Genomic DNA, 14,850 nt, shown 5'->3' on the forward strand with positions numbered 1-14,850 from the left:
CGTGGGCAACTGTTTTTATGAAGGCATGCTCTCCGGGGAAATCTGTAAGGGAATGAGCCAAGCAGGGTAGGGTGGGGAAAGAAGCCCGGCAAAGATGTGAGTTCCCTTCAAGTGTAGCCTCAGTCTGATTGCACAGGGAGCTCTGGAATATGAGTAACACCACAGAGCAGTCCCATCTTCAGGCATGGCGGTGAAAATTGCAATCTCAGAATTCATCCTTTATGGCTGTTGGTTGCATCTGGGGAAGAAAGCATAACCTCACAGGTATGTTCTGATGGAAGGCAGTTTATTTTGCCAGAGGCCAATCCCCAGGACAAGTTTGTTAGCTGTTGAAGCTAACTCTCACAAAAGCAAGGGGAATGCCTGCAGTAACCAGCTGTAGCCAATCTAGACATGGCACCAGTGAGTGTCTGCCACAGGACCTGCTTCCACAATGGGGGTCTTGACTTCCAAGCTCCCAGGAAGAAGACACAATTTTTGTCAAGCATGCTAGACTTTTATCCTGATCTGCCTTTCCTAGCTTAGTGGTCTTGAGAAAATCATCCTGAGTCTCATTTTCATCATCTGTAAAGTGAGTTGGATACTACTAGTCTTGTGGGACTGTTATGATAACTGACTTGAGGATGTATGGTGATGCATTTTGTAAACTAAAGCAGAACATGAGTGTTGTTTGTGGTATTGTTTATTGCTGTGTCTTACTTCCCAGGCTCAAAGCCAGCCAGTGGGTGGGAGCTGTGGAAGTCCTGGTTTAGATAACAAGTTTGATTAAAGATATCATAAGCACAAGGACAATGATGAACAAATAGGATGAGGATGAAACTGAATTTGAAGAGAAGATGGTTAACCATGTGCAAAAATTAAGAAGTGTTAGTGAAAGTCACTCAGTCATATCTGACTCTTTGTGGCCCCATGGACTGTAGCCCACCAGACTCCTCTCTCCATGGAATTCTCCAGGAAAGAATACTGGAGTGGGTTGCCATTCCCTTCTTCAGGAGATCTTCCCAACCCAGAGATTGAACATGGGCAGATTCTTTATCATCTGAGCCACTAGGGTCAGAAAAAGTAATCTGCTCAGGTTCCACAATGAGTAAATGACACTTGAAACTTGATTTCACAGTATGTTTCAGTCTTGCTATATTTCTTTGATGTCTACAATATTGGCAAACCCAAATGATTTTTCTCAAGAGATCTTCTCATATTGTCCTGACTCCAAAGGAACTGACTTTGGAAGAAAAGCATTTAGAGAGTGATTAACTCCAACTGATAAATAATCAAAGCTCTCTTTCTCTGAGATAAGTAATCCAAGCACTCCCAACCACCTGCTTCTCCCAACATGTAATTATAATTATATAAAAATATTGAGCATATCCAATGTCTATTGATGTCCTGATGAAGTATACAACAGGGGGCTAGTGATGCCTTCCTCATTTTCCTGTCTTTCTCCATAAAATTAAAAATATTTCTCTTAAAAGGTCAGTCTCAATGGCTTTGTTTCAAGAACATTCCTTAACCAATCATTACTAAAGGGTAGAATAATTCTTAGACCATTTGCAGCCCCCGCTTAGATGGGATGAGTGCATTTATCCTTCTGAGATAGTGTGAAGGAGACATGGTAGCTGAAAAAACTGGATTCTGTTTGGAAGAAGGAAGAGGAGAATAGACAGTAGGCAGATAACCAGAAAAGTATGTAACAGAATAACAGAGTTGATGCTGTATATTGAGAGATATACTATATTTTCATCCTCTTAAAGACAGGTTAGAATATTTAAGAGAGGAAGAATACAAGTTCTACATTTAACATATTCAAATCCCTAACACCAGTCTCTGTGTGTGCTTAGTTGCTCAGTCATGCCCAGCTCTTTGTAACTCCATGGACTGTAGCTCATCAGGCTCCTCTGTCCATGGGGATTCTTCATGCAAAAGTACTGCAGTGGGTTGTCATGCCCTCCTCCAAGGGATCTTTCCAACCCAGGACTCCCACATTGCAGTAGATTCTTTACCATCTGAGCCACCAGGGAAGCCCCAAAATATTGGAGTGAGTAGATTACCCCTTCTCCAGAGGATCTTCCCAACCCAGGAATCAGACGGGGGTCTCCTGCATTGCAGGCAGATTCTTTACCAACTGAGCTGACAGGGAAGCCCTAACACCAATCTACTGAGACTTTTTCTCTACAATGAGAATGAATGTGTCCTCAACTGTAGAACCACTTGCTAGGAAATTTCCATATAGCTTGATATCTACCATGAATTATTCTGAAAGTGTTACAAACACTTCTTTGGAAAGGGGAAGATATTCAACCTCTTTCCGTAGCCTTATGAAGGAGCACAGGCTTTCAAATTACAGATATCAATATCTGAATTCTTGCCCAATATTTTTTTATCTTATTAAATCATTTTATGCTATAGCATTAGTTCACCCATAAGATGGAGAACAAAGTTACTATCTTACAGATTTGTTTTGAAGATTCAGTGGGATAAAATATGAAAAATTACTTGGTACACAATGGGGAGATGATACTGTCAGTTATCACTTATTGTGGGCATGAGAATGGGTAAAGGGTGGCGACAGAATCACTGGTCAATAAATAAGAGAAATGTAACCCATTGCTTACATAATCTAAGTTTTTATCGTGGGCCCCAGTGGGTAGCACAAAAGTTGGCAGAAGAAAACTGGGACTTGAGTCAAATTTAGTTCTGTCTCGGTTTTGCTATGAGATGTAAAACAGTCAGTTGACCTCAAGATTTCATCATGTTGGTCATAATATTTACTTCTTGGCTTTACATAAGAATATGGAAAGAAATTCCTAGGTGCTCTGAAATTCCACATCTTTATACTGAAGAAAACATTATGTAGAAATATTTGAAGATACAAATGGATATTTGTTAGCATGCATTTGTGCTTTGGAAAGAAGTGATCTATATTGTGAAATTTGCTATACAATGTGTTTGAATATTATGGTGGGTGCTTGAAAGTGAGGGGGCGCACATGTACTCAGGGATTAATGGCTGATGGACTCCTCTCAAGATGCGTCATAGTCTTTCTTTCTGTATGAAACTGTGAAAACCACATAACATCTGTTCATTAAAAGGCCACTACTCTAACAAAGCCCTGGATCCCACATGTCTGAGAATTTGGTTTCCATTACACATGCAGGCTTAATTATTTTAAAATCCACCTTTTTGAGAGATATCATCCAGAGACTATTTCCATGCTTGGGGTGATGGAATCCTTATTTTAGTTTCTTTAAGGCATACTTAACTGTCTCTCTAAGCCACACTTTTAGTTTTTCAGCTCCAAATAATCTTGCCTCACAAAGCATTTTTATTGGCATTTGTGAAAATCTCTTCTCTCTGAAAGTCAAAACGTTCTGCATAAACAATAAAACAAAACGGTGACATGGGTTTTTAAACAAACAGCAGTGGTAGACACCAGTATTTCACAATATTGCTGCTTACTTAATAGGATGCAAGCAATTAAAAAAAATCTGAAGTTGTTCTCTAATTATTTCCATTAACTGTTCAAATCTGAGTTTTTCTATGATGTTGGTTATGAATACTAAAAGTAAATAAGTGATTCTAATAATAATTTTTAATTAAAAAATGCAACTAGAAAATGAGCTGGCTCATTCCAGTTGCTGGAGGATATACACTTACTTTTCTAGATAAGACGTAGATAAAGTAAAATAGTCCAGTTCCAGTTCAGTTGCTCAGTTGTGTCCGACTCTTTGCGACCCCATGAATCGCAGCACGCCAGGCTTTCCTGTCCACCACCAACTCCCGGAGTTCACTCAGACTCACATCCATCGAGTCAGTGATGCCATCCAGCCATCTCATCCTCTGTCATCCCCTTCTCCTCCTGCCCCCAATCCCTCCCAGCATCAGAGTCTTTTCCAATGAGTCAACTCTTCATGTGAGGTGGCCAAAGTACTGGAATTTCAGCTTTAGCATCATTCCTTCCAAAGAAATCCCAGGGTTGATCTCCTTCAGAATGGACTGGTTGGATCTCCTTGCAGTCCAAGGGACTCTCAAGAGTCTTCTCCGACACCACAGTTCAAAAGCATCAATTCTTTGGCACTCAGCCTTCTTCACAGTCCAACTCTCACATCCATACATGACCACAGGAAAAACCATAGCCTTGACTGGACAGACCTTAGTTGGCAAAGTAATGTCTCTGCTTTTGAATATGCTATCTAGGTTGGTCATAACTTTTCTTCCAAGGAGTAAGCGTCTTTTAATTTCTTGGCTGAAATCACCATCTGCAGTGATTTTGGAGGCCAAAAAATAAAGTCTGACACTGTTTCCATGTTTCCACTGTTTCCCCATCTATTTGCCATGAAGTGATGGGACCAGATGCCATGATCTTCGTTTTCTGAATGTTGAGCTTTAAGCCAGCCTTTTCACTCTCCTCTTTCACTTTCATCAAGAGGCTTTTTAGCTCCTCTTCACTTTCTGCCATAAGGGTGGTGTCATCTGCATATCTGAGGTCATTGATATTTCTCCCAGCAATCTTGATTCCAGCTTGTGTTTCTTCCATCCCAGCATTTCTCATGATGTACTCTGCATAGAAGTTAAATAAGCAGGGTGACAATATACAGCCTTGACGTACTCCTTTTCCTATTTGGAACCAGTCTGTTGTTACATATCCAGTTCTAACTGTTGCTTCCCGACCTGCATACAGATTTCTCAAGAAGCAGGTCAGGTGGTCTGGTATTCCCATCTCTTTCAGAATTTTCCACAGTTGATTGTGATCCACACAGTCAAAGCCTTTGGCATAGTCAATAAAGCAGAAATAGATGTTTTTCTGGAACTTTCTTGCTTTTTCCATGATCCAGCGGATGTTGGCAATTTGATCTCTGGTTCCTCTGCCTTTTCTAAAACCAGCTTGAACATCAGGAAGTTCATGGTTCACGTATTGCTGAAGCCTGGCTTGCAGAATTTTGAGCATTACTTTACTAGCGTGTGAGATGAGTGTAATTGTGTGGTAGTTTGAGCATTCTTTGGCATTGCCTTTCTTTGAGATTGGAATGAAAACTGACCTTTTCCAGTCCTGTGGCCACTGCTGAGTTTTCCAAACTTGCTGGCATATTGAGTGCAGCACTTTCACAGCATCATCTTTCAGGATTTGAAATAGCTCAATAGGAATTCCATTACCTCCACTAGCTTTGTTCATAGTGATGCTTTCTAAGGCCCACTTGACTTCAAAGTAAAATAAGACTTAGATAAATAAATGAGTGTAATTTTATCCTTGAACATATGGAAAAGTTTTCCCAAGATAAAACTTTCCAGGCTGGAATGTCTCAGTGTTGATCACTTTTCCCTACATCCTTTTTCCTTTATCCCTTTCCTCTTCTGCTCTCACCATCTTTTAATTGTGATATGATTTTGGGTTTCATGGGAAAAGCAAAGCTAGATTAGAAAGAAGGAGGAAATCAGGCATCCAGAACAGCATACACTCAAAATTCAGGGATAAATAACACCCTCAAAACTGAATATTCTTGAATCAATGAAGTGTCATTCTTTTGTGTGGAAAGGAGCAAGGTGGGCAGGGCAAATGGAAGGAAGAGCTCTCTAGAACCTATCTGACCTTTATATTAGAGCTTCTTCTGATGTCCACCTGCTTCCTAAATTTCATTTGCAGGGAAAGGACTGCAGAGGTGGTTTGTCTAGATTATCCATTGATTTCTTGAAAAGTGATAACATTTTTATACTCAGAAAAGGCAACTATCCATCATCATCTTCCCAAACTCAACCAAGGCATTATGGCTTATTTACTTCAGTGCTTTATTTTAGTTCAGTCACCAAGTCGTGTCCAACTATTTGTGACCCATAAACTACAACCAGGCTTCCCTGTCCTTCACTGAACCTGGAGTTTTCTCAAACTCATATCCATTGAGTTGGTGATACCATCCAACCATCTAACTCTTTGCCATCCCCTCCTCCTTGTGCCTTCAATCATTCCTAGCATCAGAGTCTTTTCTAATGAACTGATTCTATGCATCAGGTAACCAAAGTTTTGGAGCTTCAACATCAGTCCTTCCAATGAATATTCAGGATTGATTTGCTTTAGAATTGACTGGTTTGATCTTCTTGCTGTCTGAGGGACTCTCAAGAGTCTTCTCCAGCACCACAGTTCAAAATCATTAATTCTTTGCTACTCAGTCTTATTTAGGGTCAACTCTCCCATCAGTACATGACTACTGCAAAAACCCTAAGTTTGACTAGATGGACCTTTGTCAGCAAAGTGATGTCTCTGCTTTTTAATATGCTGTCTAGGTTGGTCATAGCTTTACTTCCAAAGAGTGAGTGTTTTTTAATTTCATGGCTGCATTCACTGTCCACAGTGATTTGAGAACCCAAGAAAATAAAATCTGCCACTGTTTCCACTTTCCCCCTATCTATTTGGCTTAAAGTGATGGGACCAGATGCCATAATCTTAGATTTTTGAATGTTGAGTTTTAAGGCAATTTTTTCACTTTCCTCTTTCAAAACCCTAATCAAGAGGCTCTTTAGTTCCTCTTCACTTTCTGCCATTAGAGTGGTATCATCTGCATATCTGAGGTTGTTGATATTTCTCCCAGCAATCTTGATTCTAGCTTGTGCTTCATCCAGCCTGGGATTTTGCATGATGTACTCTGCATATAAGTTAAATAAGCAAGGTGATAATATACAGCCTTGCCATACTCCTTTCCCAATTTGGAACCTGTCTGTTGTTCCATGTCCAGTTCTAACTATTGCTTCTTGTCCTGCATACAGGTTTCTCAGAAGGTAAGATGGTCTGGTATTCCCATCTCTTTAAGAATTTTTCAGTTTGTTGTGATCGACACAGTGAAAGACTTTAGCATAGTCAATGAAGCAGAAGTAGGTGTTTTTTGTAATTCCCTTGCTTTTTCTGTGATCCAAGGGATGTTGGCAATTTGAGCTCTGGTTCCTTTGCCTTTTCTAAATCCAGCTTTTATATCTGGAAGTTCTCAGTTCAGGTTAAAGCCTAGCTTGAACGATTTTGAACATTACCTTGACAGCATGTGAAATAAACACAATTGCATAGTATCTTGAACATTCTTTGGCATTGCCCTTCTTTGGGACTGGAATGGAACTGAACTTTTCCAGTCCTATGGCCACTGCAGAGCTTTCCAAATTTGCTTGCATGTTGAGTGCAGCACTTTAATGGCATCATCTTTTAGGATTTAAAATAGCTCAACTGGAATGCCATCACTTCCACTGGTTTTCTTCATAGCAATACTACCTAATTTCAGCATAGGTCTGTCTAGTTAAAGTTATGGTTTTTCCAGTAGTCTTGTCCATACAAGAGTTGGATCATAGAGAAACATGAGCACTGAAGATGTGATGCTTTTGAACTGTGGTGTTGGAGAAGACTCTTGAGAGTCCCTTGGACTGCAAGAGATCCAACCAGTCCATCCTAAAGAAAATCAGTTCTAAATATTCATTGGAAGGACTGATGCTGGAAGCTGAAACTCCAATCCTTTGGCCACCTGATACGAAGAACTGACTCATTAGAAAAGACCCTGATGCTGGGAAAGATTGAAGGCAGGAGGAGAAGGGGATGACAGAGGATGAGATGGTTGAATGACATCACCGACTTGATGGACATGAGTTTGAGCAAGCTCCAGGGGTTGGTGATGGACAGGGAGGCCTGATGTGCTGCAGTTCGTGGAGTCACAAAGAGTTGGGCATGACTGAGCAACTCAACTGAACTGAATTTCAGCATATATTCCTTTTAAGTCAAGACCCTATCCTTTTAACTGCCAAAAGATTGGAAAAGGCAAGCAACTTCATTCCAGCCTCCCAAATTCCTTCTAGGCCTCATTTCTCACACAAGCAGCTCTATCCTGAAATAACAGTATATGCAGTAATTAAATTTGGGTGCATGTTTTTAACAGCAACCAGAAATAGTATTTTTCCCCCAATAACACTCATTTTGATCTTCATTGTTTAATATTGAACTTATCTCATATATTTAGAGTTTCAACCTTGATAACTATGTGGCAAGTGATCAACTGTATTTCTTTGGAAGAAGAAAAGGAATTTGCATTCAGTATTCTAAAAACACACACAACTATTTGATCTGTAAGGCAATGTGGACCATTGAATACGTGCACAGTTTAAAAAATTTCATCCTTGGAAGTCTTAGTTGAAAATGTCAAAGTCAAGCTGCAGTGAGCCTCATCTGAACATGAGAAAGTCCCCAACCTCAATAATAAAACTTTCAGATTTTTTTGATTGAATGCCATTTGAAATTACCCTCATCACGTTACCAGGTACTAGGTAGCAGGCAGAGGGTTGCCTCTCGACATGACCTTATTAGAGATTGCCACTTGTGAGGAAATCTATTCAAAAGCAAAGGCTGTAATAAGCGGATACCAGGTCAAATGACACTATTTGGGGGGAAAATGGAGAGGTACTTCAGCTTAATGATTTGTGAAAAGTTAAGTAACAACAAATTCCATGAATATAAAATTGGGGAAAGAATGCTCTCATCACTGCTTTTATCCCTCAGCACTTAGTGCAGACGGTAGCCTGAGGAATTAGAAATGGCACCTGCTGGGGTGCCTGTCTCTCTCTGAAATGATGCTTTTTAAGACTGTGATTTTAGAGCACTGAAGATAGAAAGGGGGAATTTCAGTTTGGGGTTCTCAACTTTTTTTTTAAGTCAGTAACAGGGGATGGCAGGAAGTACAATATGAGTATTGACATTTTCTACTTATTTTTGCTTCCAAGAACCTTTGTATATTCATGCAACTGGCTGTAGAAAACTTTGACAGTTTTAGTTGGAAACTGGGGGAATCTCAGGAAAAAACCAAACTTGGTTTCTGCATTAATAAATCATGGATATAGTTCTGGAATCCTCTACTACTTTATATTGGGATTTTGGAAATTTAATTTTTTTAAACTTTTTGCTAGAATATGATAGGTGTTAACATAATAGTGAAATATGTAATATAATATAATATAACATAATATAAAATATTATATAAACATAAAAGTATGCATGTTATACATTTTCACAGACTGGACACACACCTATGTAACACCTTATGAAAAAGAAATAACAACCCAGAAACCTCTCTCTTGCCTTCTTCCAGCTCCTCCTCAAGGGTAGCCACTCCCTGTCTTCTTGATTCATTTTGTGTGTTTGTGCTTTCTATAAGTGGAATCGTACTACAGATCCTCTTTTTAGTTTGGCATCCTACACTCAACATTATAAGATCCACCAAAAATTACCATATTTCAAGTTATTCATCTGCATTGTTGTATATTTTCCCACTATGATTCTTGATGGATGTGTAGGCTGTTTATGGCTCCCACAAGCAATATTGCTTTGGATATTCTTGTATGGATCTTTCAAAGGAAACACATACATATTTCTGTTGGGTATATACTGAGGACTAGACTTGCTGGACCACAGGTTATGGATGAGGTCATCCTGGATCAATATTGTCCAACAGATATTTGGAGTCATTGCTACTTCTGCTCCTGCCAAATGAGGTGAATGAGGGTTCTAGTTTGCTTCATATCCTCACCACTCTTGTCTCTAGAAAATTTTGAGGTTCTTGAAGATGAGTTGTTTTCTTATCCATCTCAGCGTTCAAGCATTAAACACAGTGATGACATTTGGTTAGGTTACCAGGACTACTTCCAGCCCTAATAATAGCTGGACTTGGAGCAGAGGGATAGTAGAAGCAAACCTGAAGTCTAGGTTGAGCTAGAAAGTGAGATCCTAGGGGCAAGGAGCACGGCGACTGCATGTTAGGCTTCCTGGCATTGACCCTTAACCAAGACACATGAGCTCCAGAGGACCACCTACTGAGACATGCCTAGTGAAACTTGCTCAGACCAAAGGAGCATACTCTCGCTGCCTGTATATGTACAGTTTTATACACAGCTAATTTAGATTTGCAGCACCAACCTAAGTGTACAAATGGTAATTTTCTTTACTAGTCTTTATTTGCTCTCAGGTCAACATGCACATTGCTATTGGGAAACTATCAGTCCTTTCCAAGGAAAACTTGGATGGTTTTGGTTTAAAACTCTGTATCTTTAATATAATTATTCTGTTAAATTTGAAAATTTGTCCTACTTCAGCTTCCTTTCTCAGACGTGATCTGTTCCCAGGGGGCGTTTAAGGAGTAGCTTCTTGGGCTACTTTGATCCCCAATAACTTTCAGGAGAGGTGGTTAGATCTGCCTGGGCTCTGACTCTGGTTCCTACTATCACCTTCAGTATATGCGGCCCATAAGCTCTGCGTCTTGAGTTCAAACTCAGGATGTTCCTAGTTTATGGTCCCCTGAGCCCCTTATCAGCATTTTGGCAGTTTGGGGTTTCTCAGCTAATGTCCTGTGGCTCTGTGTGAGGGACTTTGTAGAGTTCCCCTTCAAGCTGATCTGCTTAAGACTTTCTCTAAGTCATTACTGGATCTGTGCATTAGGCTGCCCCCAGCCCCCTACTCATAATTTTCATGGAGGCATCAAGTTTTCCTCGAGCAAGCTCTGGGAAGCACAGCACTAATGCCTGCAACCCTGCACTGGGTGTCTCTCTCACTCTGCTATCATTTTATTAAAAATATTTCATTCTGTATTGGCCTGTAGTTGATTTACAATGTGGTATTAGTTTCAGATGTATAGCAAAGTGATTCAGTTACACATAATCTATTCTTGTTTAAGTTCTTTTTCTGTTTAGGTTACTATGGACTATCCAGCCGAGTCCCCTGTGCTATACAGTAGGCGCTTATTACCTATTTTAAAAACAGCAGTGTTTACATGTCGGTCCCAATCTCCCAATTTATCTTCCTTCTGGTGCTTTCCCTTTTGGTAACTATAAGTTTGTTTTTCAAGTCTGTGAATCTGTTTTGTAAATAAGCTTAGATTCATATATAAGTGCCGTCTTTCTTTGTGTCTAAGAAGAGTTTGGTAAAGGAGTTGGTGGGGAGCTCCTAAGATAAGCACCAACCTCTTTATTCCAGTCTCTCCATCTGGTTTTGTTTCCTGCCTGCTGGTTGACCATTCATTTCCTTCTAGGGTGGAGGAAGGTAGATTGTTTCATTGAGCATGCTTTCTTCTTTGCTCTAAGGGTTTTCATGTGAACTCTGTTCAGTCTTCTAAGCTTGGTTATTGATATTTAAAAAACCATCTTTGGAAATTCTGAGAAGCTACAACTTCTCCTTTTGTCTTAGTAAAGCCCAATTCTTGCACATCTAAAACATGGACCCTTCAGATTTTATTTGCTGTAATTTTGAGAACTATATTGGATCCATAAACCAGCTCTTCCTTGTGGTGGGTATCTGCCCTCCCAGAGTCTACTGCCTCTCCGCAGCTGCTATTGTCCCCTGAGTAGTGAGAGAAATACAGGAATGAGGGCAGTGCGGGCACAGAGTCTGGTATTGACTCACTCCCCCCTACCTTGTGCAGGTGCCTTCAGTGTGTGCTGGAGGTGAAACTTCAGGAAACTAGAGGGTTTGTTTGCCTAGGAGGCCTTTTAACTTAACCATGTAATAATACCGCTTGTCATTTTTCTTAAGAATATAAAAATAACAAGCTGAGTGTTAAGCAAGTTCACTAAGATGTGTGGGCCTCTTTCAAGAAGATAAATTGGAAATAATGAGACAAGAAAAGAACATGACACATTTACAAAATTTCATGGAAATTCCCATTTTACAAAGAAAAAATATTTTTTGCCTGTGCTCCAAAGGAGGTAATCTGTACAGAATGTTACTGTTCATGTTCCAGGATAGGAATAAAAAAAAAAAAACTTTGAAGCAGCCTCCCTGTTATGCCCAGTTGGACAGCCTGAAAAACAAACAAACAAACAAAAAACCCTTTTTTCATTACACCCAAGGTCAAGAGAGTTAAGTCAGCCTGAGTTTTCATGTTTACTGGGATGTTAAAAGAAATTCAGCTTTGTTAGAGAGCTATAATGAAGGATTAATAAAAACCACTTTGGTTGCTGGTCACTTTCTCCTGATGTTTTGAAATTTCCATTTCACTGTGATCAAAGAACGAAAGTGTGCCTGAGGATATCTGGCCCAAGGGGTGACATTTGTAAATTTGGTGTTTCCTTTTCCCTAGCAATGAATTGAACTCACTTATTGATATTAATAAGGGCTATTAATATTAATAGCCTCTCTTGTATTTTACAAGTGTGAAAACCCTTCTGATTTGGTGTCACAATAATTTTCTGTAAATATTTACCCAAAAAATGTTTATCCCTCTCTTCACCTAAAGCTCTACTATGTTCATGTACTCTTGCATTCTTTCATTCATTCTGTGTATTTTCAGCACATTAAGTGAGCATAGGAGACTGCAGAGATGAATGAAACATGACTCCTGAGGTTAAGGTGCTTACTGTCCAATGGGATAGACATCTGTGTCAGGACAAAGTACAAGGATGTCATTGAGGTCGGGATACCTTAAGCAAAATGAGGCAAAATGTAAGTGTGATTTTCCTTATTGGGGAAGAATTGAGATGTTTCTTTTAAAAAAAAAAGGCACAACTTGGACTTAGAAATAGAAGTAGATATCCAAATGGTGAATGACATGGAGAGTGTATTTCTAGCAGGAAGTCAAACAGAAGCTGAGCAATGAAGTCATGGAACTACATATCCCCAGAGACCCATGAGTACAGTTAGAGTGTGGTGTTCAAGAGCTGACACCTTGAGGAGAGTGGCAGAGGTGCATAAGTCTGATGGTGAAGTTGTTGGCCTGCCAAACTAAGACGTATTTTAGCCTCTAAGTTGGCCTTGGATGTGGATAAAGATGATTGCATACATGCCTCAATTGCAGTCTCCAAATGGAGGAGCTTAAACAGTAGAAATTTATTTTGTGCAGTCCGGAGGCTAGAAGTCCAAGATCAAGGTGTTGGCAAGTTTGGTTTCTTCAGAGGCAGCTCTCCTTGGCTTGCACATGGCCATCTTCTCTCTGTGTCTACACATGGCCTTTTCTTCTGTGCACATGTCACTGGCATCCCTTTGTGTCCTAATGTCTTTTTATAAGGACACCAGTTGTATTAGTTACGGCTATTACTAGAGATCTCATTTTAACTTAATTACCTCTTTAAAGCTCCTCTCTCCAAATGCAGTCACATTCCGAGACACTGAGGTTTAATGGCTTCAACATATGAATTTGGAGGGGACACAACCCAGCCAATAACAGGACACTACTAATTTTTTCAACATTACAGAAGCTAAACTTGGACTGAATTCATGGATGGAAAGATGGAGATGCATAAAAGAAATACATTGGGTGTGAATAGTTCTGAGGCTTCCGCCTTGGATGAGAAGGAATACGGGTTGAATTCACTGAGACAAGTAATTCAGGAAAGAGGCAGCAACTGGAGGGCACAGACACTTTCTTCATCTTTGACAAGGTTGAATTTTAGACATTAATTCTTCGAGAGAAGTTGTCTAGTATATAATGGGCTAGGTGAAGCTGAAGCCATATCATGCTTTAGACAATACTTATATTTAACAATCTTGTCTTAGTAGGGGTTCCCAGGTGGTGTTAGTGGTAAAGAATCCACCTGCCAATGAAAGAGACATAAGAGATGTGGATTTGATCCTTGGGTCAGGAAGATCCCCGAAAGGAGGTCATGGTAACCCACTCCAGTTATTCTTGCCTGGAAAATTCCACGGATAGAGGAGCCTGGAGAGTTACAGTCCATGGGGTTGCAAACAGTCGGACATGACTGAGTGACTAACACTTACTTTTCTTAATAACTTCATTGAACTCTTTCTGGTAAATGGGCATCAGCCAGTTATGCATAGGAATGAGGGGGTTTACTGGAAGAGAAAAAGCCACAGATCTGTATAATGTTTCAGGAAATGTTTGCTTCCACCAATTTTCATTGCTTTGCAGAAACTCTTGCAACCACCTCGCCTCAGTTTCTCATGATACATTGGATTAAACACACTGAAAGTAAAAATATTTATCTTTCACTCGTTGTGAGGAGTAAATGTTCCTCTTTTAGCAGAAGTTTCAAGTATAATGAACGAAACTCACAAACAATGATGAGGAGTTTCAATATAAGAGCAGTTTTAAAACTTGACAGGCTAAACCTTTTGAAATAGCAAACATTACCAGAAGGACTGACTGCTTGTTACAGGTGGCTGCCTTTCCAAATGTGACGTTGGTAAACAAAGCTGCATTTGAACTACAGCTGAGAACAGAGGTCAAAAAAATAACATTTTTTCTATAAGATAAAGGTGGGATAGGCAGAAAGTATCAATTTTGTTTAAGGGCAAAAATGTCATTATTTGATGATAAGTATAATTGTAGGTAACTGTGTGAACTATTATAGAATAGTTGATACAGAATCTTTATAAAAATATCTCAACATCTTAGTGGTTCTATTTCTTAGAGCTAGTTCAGATACCCTCAGATTAGATCAGGGGTCCCCACCGTGGGTGATTTTGCCCACCATGAGACATTTGGCAATGTATAGAGATGTTTTGGTTTTTGTTTGTCACAACATGGGAGGGAGAAGGGAGCTTTGCAGATGTTTGTTAGTGTCTAGTGGGTAAAGCCGTGGATGCTGCTAAATATCCTGCAATGCACAAGCAACACCTCAATAACAAAAAACTATCCAGCCAAACGCCAATAGTGCAAAAGCTAAGAAATCCTGGGTACGTGACAAAATAAGTACCATTTGCCTTAAAAAGTTGAAAAAAAAAAAGTCTTCTGAGTTGACTTTCAAGTTTGGATCAAATTTATCCTTAAGTAATTACTTGATGGAGTGGTGGTGGTGGTGGTGTCTGTATGATTGTGTGTTTGTGTGTATTTGCTTGTTTTTACTGTGGTTATCATTGTTTTGAACTGCATTTCATATCTTAAACTTCTGGGT

Source organism: Budorcas taxicolor, chromosome 8 (assembly GCF_023091745.1).
Source record: "Budorcas taxicolor isolate Tak-1 chromosome 8, Takin1.1, whole genome shotgun sequence".
In the NCBI taxonomy this organism is placed as follows: domain Eukaryota; kingdom Metazoa; phylum Chordata; class Mammalia; order Artiodactyla; family Bovidae; genus Budorcas; species Budorcas taxicolor.